Source organism: Capsicum annuum, chromosome 5 (genome assembly GCF_002878395.1).
Source record: "Capsicum annuum cultivar UCD-10X-F1 chromosome 5, UCD10Xv1.1, whole genome shotgun sequence".
Taxonomy (NCBI): domain Eukaryota; kingdom Viridiplantae; phylum Streptophyta; class Magnoliopsida; order Solanales; family Solanaceae; genus Capsicum; species Capsicum annuum.
The window spans coordinates 125,781,183-125,793,426 of NC_061115.1; the positions used below are offsets into that span (position 1 = coordinate 125,781,183).

The 12,244-nt window shown below is 31.2% G+C and overlaps 1 pseudogene; it reads right to left on the reverse strand.

The window, feature by feature from the left end:
- Nucleotides 1–1,330: 1,330 nt before the first annotated feature.
- Nucleotides 1,331–12,244, reverse strand: part of LOC107870612 — a 44,754-nt pseudogene continuing 33,840 nt past the window's right edge.

A 12,244-nucleotide genomic window follows, 5' to 3' on the forward strand; every position in this document is an offset into this window, starting at 1 on the left:
AGTGTATATATATATATTATACTATTATAGCATATGTTTTATTTAAAGTAGTACGTATAGTCATATATAATTATATATTGAATGGTACGTATATATGTGTAATTGTTTATATATTTTTTTAAAAATATATATTGTATATTTGAGTGTATATAGTATATATTGGAGTGTATATAGTGTATATTGGATTTTTTATTTATTTTTTAAACGGGTTTGACCGGGTTTTGGTGGGTTTGACCGGGTTGAGTTAAGTGGGCCGGGTTAGGGTGGGTTTTAATTTTTTTACTGTTTGGCCCGCCCCGGCCCGTTTGACACCTTTATTTGCCACTACTAACAAAATTAATACAAATAAATGACACTAATTATAGAGAAATAATAAAGAATTAATCAAAATATTTTGATATCAAAAATTCAAAAAAATGAGAAAAAAGAAAAATAATAATGAAACCATTGAGAGTTGCCACATCAGCAGCCTTCAAATGTATTCTTTATTTTTATATATAGATTTAACCTGGTATGTTATGGAATATATTGTGCTTGTTAAATTCTGGAACTTAAATTGTCTTTTGTGTACGTATGGTTCTTTTAATTGTTGCAACTTCACTGAAAGTTTAATTTAAATTAAGTATATAAATTTAAAAATGGGTAATGGGCCATTATTTTTTTAAGTCGAATAAAAGGATAATAGATTTACATAAATTGAGATGGAGAGGTCGTATAGTATTACGAGTGGATAGTGAACAAGAAAACGGTTAGCTTTTAACTACCACAAATGGTTATTATGTTAATGGCTAAAATTAGTCTAGTAGTAGATGCATTTACAGAAAGATCACCTTAATTTTTTAACTTATAAAGATTTAAATAATCGAGATTAACAACATGTCCAATTGCGCCACAAGTGGGGTTTGAGGTGGATATGATGTACGTAGGCCTTATCTCTAGTCCTCTACCTTCTACCTTTACAGGGATAGAGATGTTGTTTTCGATAGACAATGGAGATCAATTTTATAATCTGGGGATTTGGTTGAGGTTTGAATAGTAAAGCCACAGGTTAAATTTCAGCTTTGTCTAAAAGCAATTTTGTTAGGCAAAAACTTTTTGGAGAGGAATAAAAAGTGTTAGGCATTCATCACAATATGTAAATTCGTAAATTCGAAGATGTCAATACTGCCAGAGTTATAATTCCTTTACACTTAGCAAGGTAGTTACTAACTCTCTTCACACATTGATAAGAGATATTCACACAATCCAATCCACATTTTCACATGGACTTAGAATATGTAGTAGAATTACAGCACAAGGGTTATTAGGAAAATAACCAAGTTTTTTTTCCTTATGAAGCAAAGCATCGAAGATGGGTTGGAGGATACAAAGAATCAAGATTTAGATCAAGCAGCTCATTCCTCCTCCGTGCCTCTACTTCTCCACCTTGGTAATAATTACCTCTGCACTCGAATTAGCACCCACGGTTTAATAAAATCTTCCAAATCTGAAGTTTTGATATTACTTAATTACTGTGATAAAAGAGGAGGGTTGCATTAGGTTGATCACACCGTAAATATAGTCTAAATAATTATGACAAATCCAAGAGCAATCATCTAACATTATAAAAGAAAACATTTCTCGGTGATGTTTTGGTTAGCTTGTGTACCACTAAGCATATAAGTAAGTAGTAACTCTATTCAAAAACACTACTTTTTGTACCAATACTAAAATAGTCATTCATCAAGCCTTAGAATTCTATCATCTGTCATATTCAAAGTTTCAAACCACGCCCTATTCCAAAATTAATACAATGATCGAGGTTCGTTGGATGAAACCATGCTGCCCATATCTATAAACTTAATTAATACGGATGGTTTGCACAACCCTCCACAAAACAAGGGGGTAAAAAGAAGAAGAAGGTCGTAATTCTATCCAACAAGTCTTAAACAGATGGAAAGACGTACATGATCACCTAATGTTTCTAGTTTAATTTCTTATGGGATTTTAACCCGGATCTCTCATGCTCATATCAATTTCATCGACTAATTGGCCTCACCCTTTGGATGTCAATATGCCATTCAAATTTCACTCAAATAAAAAATGTGACACATCTAACTATTACTATGTCTATGAGCACCTTCATTTCAAACAAGTTAGGGCCGTCTATATAAATTAAGACTCCTCGTGTTTCTCCATTTAAATGCATCTCAAGCTAAATATTTATCAAATTTGTTTAGTCATTTATTTAACATATCATATATAATAATATTACCCGATGTTTAGGAATGGACTACTTGTGGAAAGAGGAAAGATATCGAAGGAGGGACTTGGTTTTGGTCTTGCCATTCAGCCTGCAGTCCTATTGTCTTCTCCCTATTATCCTTGATCTGTTCACCAAATAGTCCAACAAATAAATTCAGTCTGCTTAATTAATAAGTAGTAATTTAGAGATAATTAATTATGTGAAACAAGACGCTGGCAATTTTCACCTTCCTTGTTAACATGTTATTTTCCTCTTGTATTGCCTTTTCCTGTGAAACAGCACATCACAAAATTGTATTTAAGATATCGATGACGATTGCCATTTGCTACTTATGTTATTTGGACTTTACAAAAATTAATATTGTCGTATATATCCGTGTTAAATCCTCCAAAAATACATTATTTTTGGGGAATCCGATATATGCATTCTTCAAAATTTTTGAAAAGTTCAAACAACATAATTTTCTACAAACTATTCTTATGCAACAAGCAATGCGAAATTCCAACAAGGAAGTTAACCTTCTTATGCAGATGAGACTCATGCATGAGTTGATTCTGCAAGAGATCGAACACAAGCAGAAGTTGCATTTATTCAAAGTCCAAAATTCACCATAATATAATCATCTAGTTGTATTTTTTTTTCAGATTAAAGTGTCTGAACATTATCCACTGTACCAATAAAGTACTCTTAGAACTCTAACCAGTGTACTCCCTCCGTTTCATTTAAGTTAATTCTTATTTGACTTAACACTATTTGACTTAACACTCCCTTGAGAAAACATTTGATAGAGATTTATTTCACTTAACATTTAATAAAGATTTATTTTATTTCCTCCGTCCCATTTTATCCGTCCCAAATTTTTTAATCTGGTGTCCCAATTTACTTGTCTTTTTTTACTTATCAAGACAAGACAATTTTTTTTTTCCATATTTTACCCTTTGCATTAATTATTTTTTCTTTAAATTAAAATGTAAAAATCATTTAATAGGAGTACTATGGTAAACTAGTCATGTTATTTATTATTTTTCTTAATAGTTGTGCTATTTCAATTTGGAACGAGTAAAATGGGAAGGAGGGAGTACTAAAGTAATCCTATTAATTATACATTGAAAATATAAATTTTATTAAATACACTTTACATAGTCATTTAATGATAGAGATAATATTGAAAAAACACAATAAACTTCTCTTGATTTTTGAATTTGAACAACTAAAATGAAACAAATATTTTTAGTAAAAAAGTCAACTAATATGAATGGAGATAGTAATAATAGGTAGATATTGTCGTTATATTGGGTAAAGAGTTGAGTGATTTTTATTGTTATAAGCGTAAAATTCAATTATTTTGATATGGCAAAAACTACGCAATTTTCTGGATCGAATAAGTTTAAGAGAGGTATCAAGCTGTTGCTCCAAGTTCTGGAGGTCCTTCAAACTCAATGACTCCAGATCTTCTCCCCCTTGAAAAGTTATAAGGAAAATGAACAAATAGAACCCTTTTTAAGATTTACAAAAATATTCATGGAAGCAATCTTTTACTGGTAATTCCTTTGCAGAAGATCAATCTTAGCCTTGAGTTTTGAGTACTCCATGCTCCAATTCTCCTGCGTTTGAAGACAGACAGATCGAGGATTTGAACTTTATGGACTCTATCAAATTCATAATTCTAGTGCAATAGATTTGATTTACTATGTTCGAAATCTATTACTTCCTCCATTTTAATTTGTTTATCTAAACAAACTACACAACAAAGTAAAACAACTTAAAACAGAGGGAGTAATATATTTATATTTATTTAGTGATATACTTGTATTTGGTGAATTTTACTCTAACTAAAGTTACTAAATTTGAATGAATCCATAATAACTAAAGCACAACATTTGCATCTGCCTGCATTATTAATACTATATACATTATATTCATGAAGAGGTAAAGAAAAGGGTGATAGTCATGCAACCGATGCTTCAGAATTATTGCTTGAAAGAAAGCGTCTCTCTGCGTGTGAGTACCTTTCATATCGATCAAGAATCTTCTCCATACTGTTTCATCAAAATAACAAATAGGTAAAATGGTCTACTGAATTTTTATACTTGTATGAGTTTATATTCTAAACTTTCCTATTCAAGTCCTTTGTCGGTTGATCCCTTAAACTTAATGAATCACAATATTTTAAATCCCTCGTACCATTGACCAAACATAGGTGACAACTTAATGGATGTGTTGGCGCGTAAACATAAAATTATTAACAAAAAATAATTTTGTTTTTTTTTTCAAATAAATTTAACATTCTTTTCTTCATTACCTCACCCACCCTCATCCCAGCCCGCCTTCCAATTTCCCCCATTTTTTACCACCTAAAATATTAGCAAAATCTTCTTAAATCAAAGAAGAAGCTATACGTCGCCCTCCATTTTTCCTCATTTTCATCACCAAACACTGTTGGGTTCAAAGTGTATGTGTAAATGGAAAATGGAGGGAAAAATAGTGGAGGGAAAGAGAGACACTAAAATGGAAAGTATACTCTTTTTAGAAAGCATACAGAATTCGCCCACATTGGTGGGAGAAGGAAGCTTTAATGTGTTTATATTGAGAAACACGTCTCCACATAGATAAGTAAGGCAAGAACAAGGTGGTGCCTCGCGTCATCGTCGTTGCTCGCTCGAATTTGGATTCGGATATGTCAAATGATCGATGAGATCTATTTTTTATACAAATTTTATTTGGAAACTTGATGAACAAGTGAAATTTTAATCCAAAAATCTGATGGAATTGTTTTTCTCCATGTGCGGGCGTATTTCAGATGCCATGCTAATGCATACGCAATGCATCTCGAAGGGTTGCGACCCTTCGAGACAAAAGGCATACTGGTCGGCAGAATAGCGTGACCTGCGGGCGCAGATGCAGCGCAGGTAGCTACTAGAATTGGATAGTGTCACCTATGGCCGCAGATCAGGCGCAGGTCCAGCACAAACTGGGCGCAGGTAACGTGACTATACTGAATAGGTGCCCTTTTGCTGAACCAATGCATCCTTTTTGAAAGGACACATAAAGGCTATAAATACCTGACGTATTCCTCAGGTATTGACATGATTTTTGAAAGCATAAACACTCTTCTTCTTTACAAAAACTCTGTGTGATAATTAGTCGTTAAGTGAGTTCGAAGAATCCAATAATTTGAGGTACCGCTATTATTGGATTGAAGGTCATTTTATCCTGGGATGAAGATTCCATAACCTCGGGTACAGTGAGGAAAATTATTCCTTAAGGACACTCCGTGAAGTCGGGGGACTTGACCTTAAAATTTTGTTTTATCTCATTTCTAAAAAACAATATACTTCTTGGATAGATTATTTTTAATCTTGTGTTGAAGGTGTTGTGTAACTTCATAGGTGTTCTTGTCTGAGACTTGAACTTGTATTGAAGTGATGCAAATTGGATCACCGGATCGAACGAAGTAAAATTCACGAGTGGATATGTATTTACTATCGGTGGAGGAGCAGTCTCTTAGAAATCATCCAAACAGACATGTATTGCTCGCTCTACAATGGAATATGAATTTATCGCATTGGATAAAGCTGGTGAAGAAGCAGAATGGCTTCAGAATTTCTTGAAAGATATTCCTTATTGGCCCAAACTAGTAGCACCAGTATGTATACACTGTGATAGCCAAGCGGTAATAGGTAGGGCAGGGAGCATGACGTACAACAGTAAATCTTGTCACATAAAATGAAGACATAATACCTTTAGAGAACTTCTCTTTAGTGGAATTATCACTATTGACTATGTGAAGTCAAAGGATAATGTGTCGGATCCACTTACAAAAGGTCTGTCTAGAGAAGGAGTTTAGAGGATATCCAAGGGAATGGGTTTAAGGCCTAGGATAAGTCAGCATGACAGTAATTCTACCTAGCAGACTGGAGATCCCAAGAGCTAGGTTCAAAGAGATCAAACAAAGTAGTGTCTGATAGGTTCAATATTGTCATTATACCCAACTCATTCTCATGATGTAGGAAACGTTTATGAAACGAGAATAAGATTTGTGGTGTGAAGTCTTTTAATGGTATCTAAATTTGGCAGATTTGACTAAATAGTTTAATCTATAGGATTGAACGTTTATAAATCACCTATGTGAGGGCGAAGTGGAAGCCACTTCAAGGAGAATATTAGTAAAGGCATATTCTCTAAGCTCTCATGAAACCGGAATGTGTTTATGACTGAAAAAAACAAAACTAAAAGAACCATAAATGGTAAAAGGTTAGTTGTCTGACATGTGTTGTCTAGGTGTACATTAAAGATCGACGGATCAAAGATATCAAATCTACCGATTGACCGAGTGCATCCGATGCATGTTCACTATGGAAAGTTCAAAGGAAAACCAACTTATCCAGATGCAATCAATCTTTGCTAAATAATCACATGCTTGTTCGTATATTCTTCAAAAGATAGTCATTCCCCATTCATGTGAGGGATTATTGGGTTCAAGGTGTATGGGTGAATAGAAAATGAAGGAAAAAATAGTAGAGGCAAAGAGAGACACTAAAATGGAAGGTATACTCTTTTTAGAAAGCATACTAAATTCTCCCACATTGGTGGGGAAAGGAAGCTTTAATGTGTTTATATTGAGAAACACATCTCCACATGAATAAGTGAGGCAAGAGCAAGGTGGTTCCTTGTGCCGTTGTCGTCGTTGCTCGCTCGACTTTGGGTTCGAATTTGGATTCGGATTCAGATTTGTCAAATAATAGATGAGATCTATTTTTAAAATAAATTTTATTTGGAAACTTGGTGAACAAGTGAAATTTTAATCCAAAAATCTGATGAAATTATTTTTATCCATGTGCGGGCGCATTTCAGATGTCATGCTAACGCATACACAATGCATCTCGAAGGAATGCGACTCTTCGAGGCAAAAGGCACACTGGTTCGCGCAATAGCGTGACCTACGGGCGCAAATATAGTGCAGGTACGTGACCTGCTGGTGCAGATGCAGCACAGGTAGCCACTGAAATTGGATAGTGTCACCTGTGGCCTCAGATCAGGTGCAGGTCCAGCACAGACTGAGCGCAGGTAACCTGACTGTACTAAATAGGTGTCTTTTTGCTGAACCAATGCATCCTTTATGAAAGGACACATAAAGGCTATAAATACCTGATGTATTCCTCAGGTATTGACATGATTTTTGAAAGCATAAACACTCTTCTTCTTTACAAAAACTCTATGTGATCATTAGTCGTTGAGTGAGTTCGAAGAATTCAATAATTTGAGTTACCGCTATTGTTGGATTGAAGGTCATTTTATCCTGGGAGGAAGATTCCATAACCTCGGGTACAGTGAGAAAAATTATTTCTTAAAGAAACTTCGTGAAGTTGGGGGACTTGGCATTAAAATTTTGTTTCATCTCATTTCTGAAAAACAACATACTTCTTGGATAGATTATTTTTAATCTTGTGTTGAAGATATTCTGTAACTTCATAAGTGTTCTTATCTGAGACTTGAACTTGTGTTGAAGTGGTTGTTTGCCTAAATACAGATTTGTGTACCCGAATACATTGAAAATAACAAAAACTTCAATCAATGTCTGGAAAAAAAATTGAAAGAAACGAGTGGTGGATTTTGATGAAGCAAAGAAAAGAATGGAAGCAAAAATAAGGTATGTCGTCGTTGTGATAAGAAACAAAGAGTGTAGGATTGTTTGGTTGTGTTTACTGGAGCTTGAAGCTTTTCCGATGGCGGGTTCTCTTTTTGGTTGTATTTGGTTGCATTTTGAAATACAAGATCAATGAGGTGGAGGGGGATAAGTGAACTACGGCTTGCTGGTTGTGGGGATGTGGTGTAGGTGGTTGTGGGTTAGAGAAGGTGGAGATGGTGTTTGTGGGGGATGGTGGTGTATGTGGTGTGGGTCGGGGAAGATGGAGGAAAGGTGACTAGGTAAGGAGAGAGAAATATGAATTTTATTTTAAAAATAAAATTTTAATTTATTATTCTGTTTTTTATTTATTATTGTTGATTAATAATTTTTAAAAATAATTAATAAAGATAATTATGACATGATATTAATTTATGTGATGTGAATTTGACAGGTCATATATTTTAGGGCGAGTGAGCTACACACTTGGTAAAAGAAATTTAAAATCTTGTATTTTTACGGATTGAGAGATTCAGATAATAAAGAACTAAGTATAAGTGTTCACTTTACAAGCTCGGATAAATACAAAGTCCGTTAGATCATTTTGCCTAACAAATAATTATGTAAACGTAGATATGTAAACTACTTGCAATGTAACTATTGTACGGCATAAATGTCAAACCCAAAAAATGAAAAGAAAAATAATGCCTCCATTTCTCAAACAAGATGCAATGCCCCTCTGAAAGGTGAATCAGTCTTATTTTGGAACTAGCGAATTTATTCGCGCCAAATACAAATTAGATTTTGTACTATTTAAAATTCTTTTTGGTTCAGTTTAAATACTTTCAGGTAGAGGAGGATTCAGAATTCGGAGTTTTCGGATGCCAAATAGATTCATTGATTAAATCAATTGAAGACTCCAAATCCTAGTTCCGAGCAAACTTATGGACAAGAGGTTCATTGAATCTCCTTCGGCGAAAAACTATATTATTTATACATCATTAAATTTTTTTATTTATTTATATATAATAAATATTGAACCCCTTCGACTAATTTGTGTGCTTACTTCTTTCGATTCCCCAAGATTTTGACTGCCTACAACAATCTTTTCAAAGTTACACTCTGTAGTGATTAATTATTAAACTTGGCTGCTTACAAAAAACTTTTCAAAATTACACTGTGTAGTGATTAATTATTAAACTTGATAAAAACAAATTGTTAGAAAGTTTCGAACCCACACCTATTGAGTGAAATTAACAACTCTTTACCACCTGAACTACCAATGACTTCGGTTCTTTGGGTAGCAAGTTTATTATTTATATATATTCTTTATAGATATATAATTTATATATAGAGTTTTCGTCAAAATTTGCGGGTGACGTGGCATACTTAGAACCCCTAATAGATCCGCCCTTGCTTTCAAGTGTTAACTAAAGTATATTATTACTCTTTACGTTTTAAAAAGAATGACGTAGTTAATTTATACGTAGTTTAAGAAAAAAAACTTTTAAATATTGTGATTTTAAATCAAAGTTATGTCAAATGTATCAAAATATTTTTAAATCTTGTGGTTTTAAATATGTCACATGAAAAGTTGAAATTAAAGTGTTGTCAAAAAATAAAAGGATCATGCTTTTTTAAAAGTACTAAAAAGAAAAGTTTATCATTATTTTTGAAACGTACTAAAAAGAAAAGTGGATCATTCTTTTTTAAACGGAGGAAATAACACTTAATTTTTTTAAATATTGTTGAACATTTATTTTTAATATATTAAATAAGTAAAATGGGCAGAGCAAGTATATTTATCTGACATTAAGCTGATATGGTAAATGTCATTGTCATGACTTTTCACATTTTAATATTTATATGCAATGAAATTTAATTACTTCCCTTTATTCTTTTATAAGTATTTCTTTAGAATTGTGACTTTGTTCCTAAATAAATGTAATTTATATATCTTCAAAAAAATTTTGATCATAATTTTCTAAGATGTCCTTGAGTTTAAACATAATAATAAATGTCAACTTGAAACGATATAAAATATAATTAGAAGTTACTCTCTCCATTCATTTTACTTGGCATATTTTGACTTGGCACATTCACTAAGAAAATAATTAATATGACTATTTTATCACTGTACCTCTATTAAATAATGTTTACACCGTGTCTTGAAATTAATTTGGAGAAAAAATAATTAATGATAAGGGTAAAGTAAGAAAAAATAAGTTGTCTTCTCTTGATATGTCAAAAATGATAAGTAAAAGTAGAAACTCAATTAGAAAATTAATGACAAGTAAAAGCAAACAGAGAAAATATCTTTAATTTTCTAAGAGTGTGTAATTTATTAAAAAGTTATCCAAGTCAAAAAAAATACTTATTTAAAAATGAAGGGACTGCCACTTAAATAACAATTATTACTATATTTATTTTCATATTAACTTAATGCAATGTAAGGAAAGTAAAGAGACCACCGTTAATTTGACAACTTTTAATTCCATATTAACATTAACACAATGCGGAATAACATAAAGCAATAGGAGAATAAATAAGGCAACCTAAATCAATATTAATTTCATATTAACATAAGGCAATATAATTATAATTATATAAGAGAATAAGTAAATACTGTAATAATAATGCGGAATAAAATAAATAGACCATTATTAATTTGACGCAACAATTATAATTTTTAATTTTAATCCCTATATGAATTTAAAAAAAATTGAGAATACATATATATTTATATAAATTCAGATATAAGCTTTGCAAGCCTTTTTATAAGCATGAATCAATTAGTTTTAAGTTATCTTTGCAAGCGTCAAGCATATAGCAGAGAATATCTCTCCTTTAATTCATTTTAAATTTTGATCATAAATAATATTTTATTCTTGTTAGTAATAAATCGATAATCTATATTTTAAATTATCATCTCTATAAAGATAAAAAGGTGTGAGTTGTGGAGATAATTTTTTAAAATAAAATAATTAAAAATAAAATATAATTTTTTATTATAGAGAGATGCATATAACCTCATATACGCACTCCTATTAATAAAGAATAATGAATAATTAAAATATATTTTAATTAATATGGATAGATATCCATAAATTCATTTTGTGTAAATCTAAAAGGTAAGATTGCCGTAATTGACCATATATTCTAAATTTTAGTTGAGAATATTAACTTTAAACGAAGATACATAAGAAAAATGAAAAAGAATATTTTTAAGGAAAAGTAGAAAAAGAAACGAATAACGAAGAAATGGGAAGAAATAATTAGCATTAATTTGGCACCTTTTAAATTAAATTACAAAATAAATTTCTCCTTGTTCTTCTTATATATGTACTCCATAAGTAAATTGATTTTCTCTCTAAATAATTTTCCTTGCCCTTGAAACATCCATCACTTTTCTTATAAATTCTCATCCAAAATCAATTTTTAATTCTCCATGTATATCTCCTTGTAGGATGAATTACAGTGCAATATCATTTTCTAATTTCTTTCTTCAAATAATTCTTCTTGCACCTTGAAGTACTCATCACTTTTTCTATATATTTCTCAATCCAAATAATTTTTTCCGTAGTATATATCTCCTTGGAGGAGAAATTATAGTGCAGCATCTTGCCAAAATTTGTTTTATTATCTTTAAGAGAAAAGATTGTTACTCGATCTTTCTCTTTCACTTTTGTTAAAGAAATCACATTAAAAAAAAAAGATGATGCAAAATTAAGGATTTCGTTGTTGTTGGTCACAAATATAAAATCTTTTTAATTTAATAGACTAAAAATAAATCAGTTTTAGAAAATGAATAACTTTTGGTCTTTTCATCTTTCATTTTCTTGAATGTGTATTAATTTTAATGTATGTTTTAAATGGACATGATTGTAAGGCAATAATTTTAAATACTTTCGGTTCCCATTTTAAAAAGAATAAATTAATGATGGGAATGATAAAATTAGAAAAAAGACTCAAAAAACAAACACAAAACGAATAAATTGAATTTCAGGCCATAGAGAACGCCACGTCACCGGATCTATATTTTGTTTTATTATTATATATAGATTGATTGATTAGGAAGAAGGAAAAACATGCAATGTAAATCAAGAAATTGAGAAAGTTTTAGAAAATGAATTAATAGCATTGATGATGAAAAGAATTAAATTTGGCTGTCTTTAATATTCTATAAAATATTTAGTGTCGTTGATTGATAGTATTTTATAAATTTATAAATGAGGAACAATTTAAAAAAAAAATCAAAAAATTACAAAAAGATAAATAGCATTTCTTGATTCTTAAGCATGCCACATCAGCAACTCCGAGTTTCTTCATATACATATACATACATACATACATATATATATATATATATATAT